Genomic DNA, 13110 nt, shown 5'->3' on the forward strand with positions numbered 1-13110 from the left:
CAGATTGGATGTTAAGAAGAAATTCTTCCTCAGCGGGTGGTGAGACACTGGAACAGTTTGAGGTGGTAGAAACCTCATCCCTTGGAGTTTTTAAGGCCAGGCTGGATGTGGCTCTGGGCAGCCTGATCCAGTGTGAGGTGTCCCTGCCCATGGTAGGGTGGTTAGAAGTGGATGATCCTTGAGGTCCCCTCCAACCCCAACAGTTCTATGATTCTAAACCGATTTTGCAGTTTATGCTATATGTTCGGAAGAAATTCTTCACAGAGAGATTGGCCATTGGAATGTGCTGCCCAGGGAGGTGGTGGAATCACCATCCCTGGAAGTGTTTAAAATAAGACTGGATGAGGCACTTAGTGCCATGGTTTAGTTGATTAGATGGTGTTGGGTGATAGGTTGGACATGATGATCTTGAAGGTCTTTTGCAACCTGGTTAATTCTATGATTCTGTGATTCACCAGGGCAGAGTAGAGGGGCAGGAGAACCTCCCTCAACCTGCTGGACACACTCCTCTCAATGCACTCCAGGATCCCATTGGCCTTCTTGGCCACAAGGGCACATTGCTGTCCCCTGGATAACTTCATCCAGTTCATTCAGTCCCTCTCCTCACATTCTAGCCCAGCCCTGTTCCTCCAAGATTCTTGCCCACAGTATGCTTTCCAGTGCATTATCCAGTCTGGTTGTGTATGATTTAAGCAAGGGGCATCTTTTATTCTCACGAGAAACTGTTCCACCCCTTTTCACTACTTGGAAGAGGTTTCTGAGGCTTTTTTTATTATTCTGCCTAACCTAATGTCTCTGATATCTGCCCATAGTAACACACCAGCTAAATGTTCTCTCACCTTCATGCTTAGCCTGTTTGGGTGCTGGTAAAGAGTTCTTGTTCGGTCAAGCTGCTTGGCCACAATGCTTAACACTCAGTTGTGGAGCTCAGCAATTATAATCCTTGGCTGCATGGGAGAGAGTCAGGCTGAGATGAGCACGTTAATGAGTGTGCAAGAACACAGAAGATGTTGCTAGTAGCGTTGTCTCTCTATCATAATAGTCACTTGACACTTCTCATCACAAGGTCTGGCTTTATTTGCTTTTGCCTTTGCCAAACTGGGAGCCAACATCTTCTAGCTTCAGGGTATTTTATTATTATTTATTATGTTGTTCTGCTTGGGGTTTTGTTTTAATTTCAGTCAAAACCACAGAGATGTTTCTGAGAACAGGGCTGGCAAGGGAATGTTCTGATTTAGCCATATTTTTAGACAAAACCAAGCCCTTGATTACTTTTTCTTTTACAGAAACACCCACTGAGCAGTGTCTTGCTTTCAAATAAATCATCCTTTTTTTTTCCTGTCAGGAGCACACTTTTTGCCATCTCTGACAAAATTCCCCCCCAAATTTGGCTAAACAATGAACCTTTGAGTAATTGCAGCTTGAGCCTGCTCAGGAAAAGCTAATGAGAGCCAGGAGGGACAGTTGCTCATTACTGTATTTTTTTTAAACTACAGGCCTGATGGAAATAACAGCACAAGATTGAAGGTTCAGGATACAATGCATTAGGAGAAAGGGCCCTGGCTGTGGCTGAAGAGTGACCTTGCTCTGGTCTCCTCTAGCCCAGGATGGTATCACTGCACCTGGACCCTTGCTACCCCTGGCCAGGGCCACCTTGTTCCATGAATGGTGCCAGGTTTGCCAAGATAAGCAAAAACCTGTCTGTGAGGAATTGGGGAGGTATGAAGAAAAGAGGAGGAGAGAGAAGAAGAAAAAAATCAAACCCAAACCCAACCAATAACAACAAACTCTAAGAACAACAACAAAATCCAAACAGAAAACACAGCAGAAGAGAGGGAGATGCCTAAGTTCCCTGTAGGCTGCCTTCAGAATACTTCTTGTTTTCATTTCCACTGGCTGGGGACCTCCCTTCCCCTAGGACATGTAGGGAAGCCTGGGCACCTGGAAGCTTCCTGGTCATGGCACACCCACGTTTCATCCACCCCACACCCACAGCAGCAACACTGCCTGCTCCCAGCACCCCTGCTCCCAGCACCCCTGCTCCCTATAAGCCTCTAAGACAAAGGGCTGGGGCTCTAAATTTGTGTCCCCACTGCCTTGTTCCAACTTGTCCTTTCCCTGATGCAGTGGTAGCCCTGCTGTGCAGGGCACAGGAAGCATGGGCATTAGGGATGGAGCTTGACAGGACTGTCTTTGAAGGGAAGGGATCTGAAATCCTCATTAAATCTAGGGGGGGAAAAAAGAAGATGCCCTCAGTCCTGGATAATTACTGGGACATACAGAAAGATAAAAGGTGCAATTATAATGTTGTCAAAGCATCCACTGTAACATAACTGCTCTGCTCAGGGCTGGAAGGAAAACTGGCTTTATTATTCCCTTTAAATCAACATATTAGACCATTTCTTCTTCTGACCTGTGCTCACTACCCTCTCTGCTCCATCAGGGAAGGCAGCCTGAGAAATTTGCTTGTGTCTTCTGACCACCCTGGTTGCTGCACTTCCTGCCATACTGCCTCTTTATTCATTAATCCTTTTCCTCCCCGTTTTCTCTCCCTCTCTCTCCCCCATTTTTTTTTTCCTTGTCAAAGCACAAGGAGTTTTTAATAGCTGAAGAATGAAAACACCTCCTACGCCTCACCTCAAAAAAAGCTAACTCTGTGTCTTATTCACTCTTTCTGATTTCCAAAGCTCTGCTGCTAGCTCAGAGTCTGCCTTTGAAGCACTGGCTCCTCAAACACTAGCACGTGAGTATCACTTCAGTAAACTCTGTAATTCCAATGGCTTCAAGGGAAAAATCCTTGTGAGTAAATAATTCAGCTGTGGGATGGAGACCATGACATTTGGCAGAGATGGAAGAGTTTTCTGCTGGCTGTTGTGACTTGGTTCGAATCATGATATTACAGGGGAAAATATTGACTGCAATCCAGAATGGAGGAGGATCTGCCTTGCAGAACATTTTATCAGTGAGCTTGAAGGGCTTCAGGATGCCTGTGTTGCACTGAGTCAGGTCAATCGACCAGGCAGTCTTTGCTGGCTTCCTCCAGCTCTGCTTGTTCTGATTTGTCATGGTGAAAAGGAGAAAAAGATAAACTGAAGCAAAGAACAGTTTCTTTGACTCCCCCAAGTGTAATGTGGTTCAACTGTACTCTTTCAGCTTCTTATTTTTGCCTTAAAACTGGCATTAAATGTTCCTTAGACTCAAAGATCACCTTCATCTGTGATGTGTTCTTTGCACAGATTAGTTTTAGATCCTCAAGTTTTGTTGTTATCAAAACAGAGAGTCTCTTTCCCACCAGCTTTGTGCTGATTCCAGTATCAACAGGGATCAGCTGTGTTGTAGATTTACATCTGGGGGGATGACTGTGAAGATAAAAGTTTATAGTGTAGGGAAACAAGAACTGTTTTGGAACTATCAGTCCAGCCATAGCAACGTGGTGCTCAGCACAGCTTTTTACTCTACTCTTTTTCTGGGCTGAGGTTTGTACCCTGCATTGTGCTCCGTACTGCCAGAGAGAAATTGCTAGCAACACCCAATTGAAGCAAGCACTGAATGTTTACTCCCCATCACTGCCACTGCTTTGACTGCAGCATAAAGACACCCCCACAAATTGCTTGGCCAATGGGAGGGGAAAATGACATGTCAGAGCCAAGTACAAAAGCAGGAATTTGGGCCATCAGCCAGTTTGTTAGCTCACACTGTGTGCCTCTCATGAAATGCATTGATCTGTGACTCTTACAATAACGTTTTTAGGAAATCATTTCACTGGCTACTTATTTGTGTGCTGGAGCAGCCTGATGAGGTTGGGGAAACTAAAGCAGATGCTGTGCTTACAAATCAAGAGCAAAATCCTAGGAATGAGGTTAATTAACCATTGGAATAACTTTTCCCAAGGATGTGATGGATTTTCCATCATATCCTGTTGCACAGTCAATACTAGTTACTTGTGTACAAGATGTACTATAGCTGCAGCAGGAGCACTGTGTATTTTGTGCCTCACCTGGAGCAGAGCTTCCTGGAGAAGAGTAGGCTCAGGGAAGACTTTATTGCTCTCTACAACTACCTGAAGGGAGGTTGTAACTAGGTGGGGGTTGGTCTCTTCTCCCAGGCAACCAGAACAAGAGGACATAGTCTCAAGCTGCACCAGGGCAGGATTAGGCTGGGTGTTAGGAAGGAGTTCTTCATAGAAAGAGTGATTGGCCATTGGAATGTGCTGCCCAGGGAGGTGGTGGAATCACCATCACTGGGGGTGTTTAGGAATAGACTGGATGGGGTGCTTGGTGCCATGGTTTAGTTGATTAGGTGGTGTTGGATGATAGGTTGGACTTGATGATCTCAAAGGTCTTTTCCAACCTGGTTCATTCTATTCTATTCTATTCTATTCTATTCTATTCTATTCTATTCTATTCTATTCTATTCTATTCTATTCTATTCTGTATTATTGTCTGAAGTTTTCTCAAAAGCAAAGACTGAGGGTGGGGGTGTCTCATAAATGCTTATCAATACTTAAAGAGGCAGGTGTCAGGAGGATGGGATCAACCTTCCTCTGTGGTGTCCAGTGACAGGACAAGGAGAACAAGCACAAACTTGAACATAGGAAGTTCCATCTAAACATGAGGAGGAACTTCCTTAATTTCAGGGTGATGGAGCATTGGAACAGGCTGCCCAGAGAAGTGATGAAATCTCCATCTCTGGAGACATTAAACCCCCTCCTGGATGTGTTCCTGTGTGACCTTCTCTAGTGAACCTTCCTTGTTAGGGTGTTTGGAGTTGATGATCTTCATGAGGCCCTTCCAACCCCCTACCATCCTGTGACTCTGATTCTTTGGTTTCTGTTACCCTCAAGATGAGACTATGTTGTTGTAATGGTTCCTCTTAATGATAAAATAACTCCATGAGCCTGTGATAGTCATTGAGTCTGAGCTGTTTGTGATTCTGTGGTGGAGTAACAGACTGAGATCCCATGAGTGATAAATTTAAAACTGGCAACAGACTTCATGAAAAGGACCACTAAATTACAGAGCTGCAGTCTGCAGAAGTGGACACCCAGCCAATCCTGTGGCTGATATAATGTACCACGATGAATTAGCAAGCTCAGAAAGAATTAAGCCACCAATAAAATAACAGACTTGGTACATTTCAAAGCATCTGGTCAGATCTCATGGAATATTTTAGCTGCTATATGTTCAGTCAGAGAGAAAGAAATAGTGGGGAGGCTTCACGATCACCTTGTAGTAGTTCACTGGATGCCTCAGAAGAGCAGATGAGGACAGTGAGCAGTGGATAAGGTAAGCATTTATCTGCTTGAGGGTTTGTGTGGACCCTTTCCTGGGCTGGTTCCTCTTTAATATTCTTATAGATCTGTGTAAACAGATGTCATTTGCTTGTCTGCCTACAGTTTATGGTTAGCTAAATTTCAGAAATGGTGGGGTTTTTTTGTAACTTTGTGCTCAGGTAAACACATCCTGGAGTCACCAGAGTTTAAGTGCTCTGTGAAAAGCAACCCACTTTAAATACTCTTCTGTTGCCTATCTAGAAATCAAGGCATCTAGAATCTCTAGTGAGTCCTCAAAGGCTGTGTGGCTACACTTGATTATTTTTCTCTTTTCATGCCTGCTTTCTATGTAGTTTTTGAATGGCTGATAACCATAAAGATTAGGAGGGGGAAAAAAAGTAATCCAGCCATGTAAGACTTTTTTTTTATTATTATTAAGAAAAGAAGAAAAAAGAAAAGGAAAAAAAAAAAAAAAAGAAAAGAAAAAAAGGAAAGGAAAAAGAAAAGGAGAAAAAAGAAAAGGGGGAAAAAGGAAAGAGGAAAAAAGGAAAGAAAAAGAAAAAAAAAAAGGAAAATAAAAAGAAGAAAAAAGAAAATGGAAAAACGAAAAAATAAAATAAAGAAAAAAAAATAAAATGAAAAAAGGGGAAAAAAAAAGAAAAAAGGAGAAAAAAGAAAAGGGAAAAAAAGGAAAGAAAAAAGAAAAAAGAAAAAAGGAAAATAAAAAGAAGAAAAAAGAAAATAAAAAAAAAGAAAAAAATAAAAAAAGGAAGGAAAAAAGAAAAGGGAAAAAAAAGAAGGAAAAAAAAATAAAAAAAAGCAAAAAAGTAGGAGGAAAAAATAGGTGCAAAGCAAAGGCAAATTTATTTCTGCCTTTACTTATTCCAGTTCAAGCTTTATTTCTGCTCTGCCACAAACCTGATGCCTAGCAATGTAAGCAGTTTGTATTTCAAACCAGACTTCACCTTTAAATGTGCTTAGAGCAGAATAGAAAAGATGCCTGGCGAGGTCATTTGCAGAGCAAGAGTTAATGCATCATGCAAACAGCTAAATAAAGGTTACAATCTGAGTGGAATTATTCAGAGCTCAGGGAGAAATCTGGCATTTGCAGTCTGTCACTGGCTTTGAGAAGTCTGGCTCTTGGTGTCACTGACACCGGGAGACATCCTGCCTTCTGTGTGACAGCAAGGGAGGGGACATCACTGCTGGATGGTCTTCCTGTACAACCAGCAGAAACAGGACCAGTGGGAAGTGCCCTGTGTGAGGAATGTGTGGAATGAGGGGCGAGTATGAGCCCTTCTTTATCCAGGTTTCACAGGGTGATTATGGGTGTCGATAGCTGCTCTTCCTCCTCTCTTGTGCTCTTCAGGACATCTGAAGAGCCAGTGTCAGGCCAGTGTAAGACCCCTGATATCCCTGAGGAGGACTGCTGTGTGAAGGGTTGTGAAAAGCCCTGTGACTCTTGAGACACATTAGGGAAGTATTGATGTTTTGGGGCCTCGGCTGTTAAGGGGTCCTTGCCCTCCTTTTGCACCAGCCTCCTTGGGAATGTCACTTTGGGGCAGGAGAGACCCAAAGTACTTCTGTGATACAGCCAGGATAAAAATGCATCACCTGTAGATCTCCAGGCTTCTTTAGAGTTAGAATCATAGAAAGTTTGGGGTTGGTAAGGACCTTTAAAGGTCATCTGGTCCAATTTCCTCTCTGCAGTGGGCAGGGACATCTTTGACTAGAACAGTTTCCTGAGAGCTCCATCCAACCTGACCTGAAATGGGGCTTCTACCACCTCTCTGAGCAGCCTATGTCAGTGTTTCACTACCTTCACAATTTCATCCTTCTCTCTAGTTTAAATCTCCCCTCTTTAAGTTTAAAATTACTACCATTTGCCCTGTCACAGCAGGCTATGCTAAAAGACTGTTCCTATCTTTCTTGCAGGCCCCTTTAAATACTGAAAGGCATTAATAAGGTGTCTCTGGAGCTGTCTCCATAGAGGTGTGCTAAGATTGTGTTTTGCATCTTGTTTCCTTGTTTTGTTTCTATAAGAGAAGCACTTGGCTGATTGCACAGGAAATCAACTGCTGTGGGCATGCACTTCAATGGGCAAACTTTGAACGAGTCACCAGGGACCAGCTGCTGCTGACTTCAAAGAGAAAGAGACATCCAAAAACCTCTAGCCAAGCCAAGTTATGGTGGGAAATATCAGATTCAAAGAGGAGAAAAGTGGAAGGCACAGTGGGGTGAAAGACAGATAGAGCTTGGGTTTCCTGTCCATAATTGGTCAGATTAAGAGGAGGGTGGAATGGACATTTAAAAAACCAAACCAAACCAAACCAAAACCCAACAAACAACAAACCACAACATTTTCCTAAGGGAAGATTGCTGAACATCAGGAGACATGCTCTGGTGTTGACATTCTGAGCTGTGTGCAACAATCTGGGAAGGGAAACCCACTGAGAAAGTTAACATGGTGCTTGACAAAACACTGGAAAACATATTAGGCAGAACAGTTCCATGGAACAAACACCCTCCTAAACTCCTCCATTCATTCGTCATTTTGGGGTCCCCAGTTCAAGAGGGACAGGGATCTACTTGAGAAAGTCCAACAGAGGGCTACCAGGATGATGAAGGGACTGTAGAACTGCCCTGTGAGGAGAGGCTGAGAGCCTGGCGAAGACTGAGAGGGGATTTAATAAGTGTTTATAAATATCTGAGAGATGAGCGTCAGGAGGGAGGGGACAGGCTCTGCTCAGTTGCACCCTGTGATAGGACAAGGGGCAATGGATATAAACTACAGCACAGGAGGTTCCACCTCAACATGAGGAGGAACTTCTTCCCTGTGAGGGTCACAGAGCCCTGGAGCAGTCTCCCCAGAGAGGTTGTGGAGTCTTCTTCTCTGGAGACTTTCAAGACCCATCTAGATGCATTCCTGTGCAACCTGTGCTAGATTCTATGGTCCTGCTCTGGCAGGGGTGTGGACTTGATGATCTTCAAAGGTCCTTTCCAATCCTTAACATCCTGTGATCTTGTGATCTTTTCTTTCTTTTCCCAACCATTCTTTGAGTGATCTTCTGAGATCACTCAAAGAGAAGGACCCAGCCCCCCGTATAGCAAGCAAGGTAAGGTGGTTGTGCTCATAAAAATGGAGTGGGATATGGGAAAGAAGGGAAAAAAGGAAAAGAGAAACACGGGGGGGTTGGGGGGGGGGGGGGGGGGAGGGAAGGAACAGAAGTTTAAACTTGGGTGTTGCTTACCCCCCCAGCACACACGAGCAGCAGATTCCCCAAAAGCAGACTAGTGAAAGAGTGACATCTTCTGGAAGGATAAATATTTGCCATTGCTCAGAATACTAAATCTGATGCATGCATATTTCTGATAGAGAATATATTCACTTTCCATTCTTATTCATACAGATCTAATTCAGTCTCATTTCTGTCAACCTCTATGCCGTGACTCTAGCTTTAGAAACTGATATGGCATCCTGGCTTTTAGTTATACTCTCATCAAGCTTCAAATTAGGAACATGCTAGCATTAAGGATTACCAGTAGAGAGATGGACTTTATCTATTCTTGAGCCTGAAAACCAGGCTGTGTTTTTTTTTTTGCCCCTTACTGAGCATTTAGAAGTGAAACTTAAGATGCCCAGATGTGGGGAGACTGAACAAGGAAAATAAAAGTAATGAAATGATTACTCTCTCCTTTTAAAGATCATCAGCTGTTGCTCTACCTAATGCAGCAAATTAAGTACATCTGTGTCAAACTGAGCCTTTCCCTTAATTAAAAAACCTGCAGGCAATCCATGGAGCACAGAAACATTTAGCATTGCTTTCAGTTAGTCCATCTTAGAAATTATTATCTCTATGGGAGGAGTTGATGCAGTGACTAGGATTAAAATAACTGCAGAGCTACCGACTGCTCTGCTCAGGGCAGGAAGGGGTCAGGAGCCCACACACAGCGCTGTGAACCTGTTGGTTCCATCTGCTGCCTGTGCTGTGCAGGGGCTGTCACAGGTGGGGCTGTCACCCAGAGTTATTCCTACACCTGCCTCCCAGTCCCTGGGCTCTGGTGTTGGAGGTGGGGGATCATAGAATCATTGAGTGGCTTAAGTTGGAAGGGACCTTAAAGACCATCTAGTTCCACTCCCCCTGCCATGGGCAGGAACACCTCCTACTAGACCAGGTTGCTCAAAGCCTCATCCAGCCTGATTTTAAACACTTCCGGCGATCTGCATCCACAACTTCTCTGGACAATGCATTCCAGTGTCTCACCACATTCATAGCAATGAAGTTCTTCCTCATGTCTAATCTAAATCTACCCTGGTCTAGTTTAAAACCATGCCCCCCTGTCCTATCACCACGTGCCCTTATAATGGAGATGATGGCAGGTGAACCACTGGTTTCCTCTGTCCTGGCAGAGCCACAAGGCAGGCATTCAGGGAGTCTTGTGGTGGAATTCTGACCCACTTTGCACCCTCCTCTGTAGGGAACACACACCTTTAGGATGCTCTTCTCAGAGTTTGATTCCATAAGGCACAACTCTGTGCCCTCTAATGACAGTTTGTTCTCGTGAGAGGTGCTGCCATTCTTACTTTTCACTGTTCTGATACCAAACTGAGCGTATCAACAAGCAGGGATCACCACCCTCAGGTATTGTGAGAGCCTTTAAACTTTTAGGGCAAGAGCTCAGAGGGAATTTTGAACGAGTGTGAATCTTGAATTTCTCTGTGCTAGCTTCTCAAATTCATCTGATGTTGGAGGTGCTGGGAGTTGGGATTTCTTCAAACCTTAGTAAAAACTGCCACTGTGAGGGACACTGACAGTTTTCCCTAGGCTCCCATCCTTTGAGTGTTGGACCTTTCATCAATGTTTCACATACCTCTGTCATGGTGGTTATGCCATGCAGTGCTTCTGCTTAAGGGGCTCCTTTTGTCATTAAATTCTCCAGTGCATATGGGGAAAGCTGGACTGAAATGTCTTCAGGGTCTGAAATCTTCAGTCCTCAGAGCAGATGCAGTTGCATAAACTTTCCTCTCCCCATAATTTCCTTCTCCCCCTTCTGCAATTGTCAACTCTGGCCAGAAATATATCCCAGGGTTGGGGTTGCTGTGGCCTTTACCTTCCAACTATGACAGCATGCAGGGCAAGAAGTGACCTGACACCAAAGCTGCTGATAGTTTCTGAGCTAAGATCCCCTGAAGCACTGGCTAGAGAACCACAAACTCACTCCATGCAAGCTCCCAAACAGCCAGATCATGGAGCTGGCTGGGATCTTTCTGTGCTTTACAGAAACTTTCTGCTCAGTCAGTACGGGTCACCCTTCTGCGCTTAATCCCAGCCCGCAGCACCAATCGCTTCCCTTATAATCTCCCAGAACAGCTGTTCTGTGATTGCATTGTGGATTACAGAGTGACCATTTCCCCCAAAACAGCTGCTGGCTGGAGGGATAGCATTTAATAATCACTGGGATGGGGGAAAAGGGGGGGGGGGGGGGGGGGGGGGGGGGGAGAAGCAGGGAGAAGGGGAGGAGACAAAGGAAAAAGGGGTTTTGAAGCAATTTAGTTTCTTGGAGGATCTAGAAATGAGCAGAACGGCAGACCAAGCAAGAGTCCAGTTTCTGTACAGCTCCCTCAAATTAGCAGGACTTTGAGGACTTGCTGCCAAGGTAATTTCAATTCTCTTTCCTTTTGGGGCTGTATGGATAGTATGGTCAGTTATTGTCAGTAATTGGCTCCCTCTTAGGAGGGAAACTTCTGATAGTGCTCTCAGGAAGGAGTAGTTCCTATTTGCTTCTTATTCCCCATGCCCTCTGCATTTTGATCCAATCCCTTCTTCTGACTCATTTGCTTCTTAATTTTTTTTGGGGGGAGAAGAGGTCTTTTTCCTTATAATTTATTCTGAAATTATGTGGACTTTAAGCTGCTTTAACAGATCCACTGGAGTGCATATTTTTCCCACTCTTGAAAATTTAAATCAGAAATAAAAGGATTTTTGTAAATATGAGTGGATTTTATTTTTTGTAAGAAAGCCATGAGCAAACCAAAACCTGATTACAGAAAATCTTATAATCAAGTGCTGATGAAGACAAAAAAATTTGTGTGCTGAAGTCTTCTGCTTGCAGATGAAAAAAAATCGTGGGTTTGAGGAGAGCAATTTTATCTATAACTTCCCTTTCAGTCACAAGCCAAGCTGTCTACTGAAAAAGCTTTCAGTGAGGAATTTGCCACCAACCTTAGCCAGAAACCTTCATATAATTAACTGCTCCTACTAGGTATCTGCTCTGCAAGAGTGGTGATATCCAACATGCCTTTAGATCATGGAAGTCATTAGTTGTGGTATCACCAAGATGTTATTCTCTCCAGGCTAGAGCATCTCCATTGCTGAAGGAGAGAAGTGCTCTTGTGACGAGGCTAAAGAATCATAGAATCAATAAGGTTGGAAAACACCTCAAAGATTATCAAATCTAACTTGTCACCCAAGACCTCATGACTACTAAACCATGGCTTCAAGTGCCACGTCCAATCCCTTTTTGAACACCTCCAAGGACGGTGGCTCCACCACCTCCCTGAGCAGCACATTCCAATGGCTAACAACTCTCTCTGTGAAGAACTTTCTCCTCACTTCAAGCCTAAACTTCTGCTGGTGCAGCTTGAGACTGTGTCCTCTTGTTCTGGTGCTGGTTGCCTGGGAGAAGAGACCAACCCCCCCCCGGCTACAACCTCCTTTCAGGTAGCTGTAGAGAGCAATAAGGTCTCCCCTGAGCCTCCTCTTCTCCACGCTAAACAATTCCAGCAAAGAAGCCAGAAAGCAATACAGAAACTTTTCAGGATCTGAGCATTTTCTTGGCTTCAGTGAGGGTCTTCTGGATCAGCTACTGTCAGCTACTCAATGTAATGAGATGCTAATGAAGTCCTGCTTTTCCAAGAGGAGCTGCAGCAGCATCTTTATTGACTACATTTCCAAGCTTGCTGGTTAGCAGAACAAATGCTTCCAACTGCAGCACTTTTAGCTGTCACAAACAATGCAAAGCTCAGTCAAGTATCATTTATTTATAGTACTGTCCACAGTATGCTGGGCCTTTCACACACCTTCAGCACCGGGTGAGTCAACTGAAGTTATGTGAAAAGGGCCAGCAGCAGGCAATGTCTGTGCATCGTGAATCTATTCATGGGCAAATAGATTTTAAGAGTCATAAATAGGAAAAGGGTGGGAGTATCTGGATGAAGTTGTGCCAAACATAGGGAGTGCCATGTGGGAAGAGGCATTCGCTGATTACATGAAAGTCGATGTGTGGGTAGATGACATCTAATCAATCCATGGAGTGATAAGTTGGGGCTCTCAGAAGTCAGTGCAGGGCTTTGCAGAAACCATAAAACCTTAAACTTCCCTCTGAGTGAGAAAGGCCACAGGACCCTGGTACACAAACTGCTTTCTGATGAGAAGAAACTGGGAAGAGTGTTTGTGGCAATATTTGCTCTTAAAAAACCCAAAACAGCCCTGGCACTTTGTGTGAGAGCACAGACATTGTCACCCCAGCACCCTACCACATTTCTGATGTGCTGAGGAGTGCTTACACAGGTGGGAGGTGCTGCTGTGAAGCTTGAACTCAAGCTGCCGGGTCTGGATAGCTGGGTGTACCTCCTGAGCAGGTCACTACTTTGATGTGTGACCTTTAGTGATCCTGGAACATTTTCCTGCATTTCCCCACTGTGAAATCAATGTGCTGCCTACCTCCTTAGGTACAGTAATGAATTGCTTGAAAAAGTCTTTTGGCACATTTGGCAGCAGGAATTCTCATTTAGTTGGAGAGAGCATTCATCATGCCCCAGCTAAAGGCAACAAATG

The 13110-nt window shown here is 44.2% G+C and overlaps 1 protein-coding gene across 5 annotated transcripts in view; it reads left to right on the forward strand.

Moving 5' to 3' along the window:
- Positions 1-13110, forward strand: part of GSG1 (germ cell associated 1) — a 44876-nt gene that overhangs the window by 24047 nt on the left and 7719 nt on the right. Inside the window, exon 1 of one of the 5 annotated variants that reach the window (XM_068142639.1) lies at positions 2708-2743. The exons of 2 other annotated variants lie outside the window; for them this stretch is intronic. The gene's annotated coding sequence lies outside the window, so the exon portion shown is untranslated. Of the gene's footprint in view, positions 1-2707; positions 2744-4727; positions 5286-10840; positions 10931-13110 lie in introns of those variants that run through there. 2 more of the 5 variants (XM_068142640.1, XM_068142638.1) reach the window with 2 other exon arrangements.

Source organism: Melanerpes formicivorus, unplaced genomic scaffold, assembly GCF_026170545.1.
Source record: "Melanerpes formicivorus ecotype bairdi unplaced genomic scaffold, bMelFor1.0.p_v2 SCAF_8, whole genome shotgun sequence".
NCBI lineage: Eukaryota > Metazoa > Chordata > Aves > Piciformes > Picidae > Melanerpes > Melanerpes formicivorus.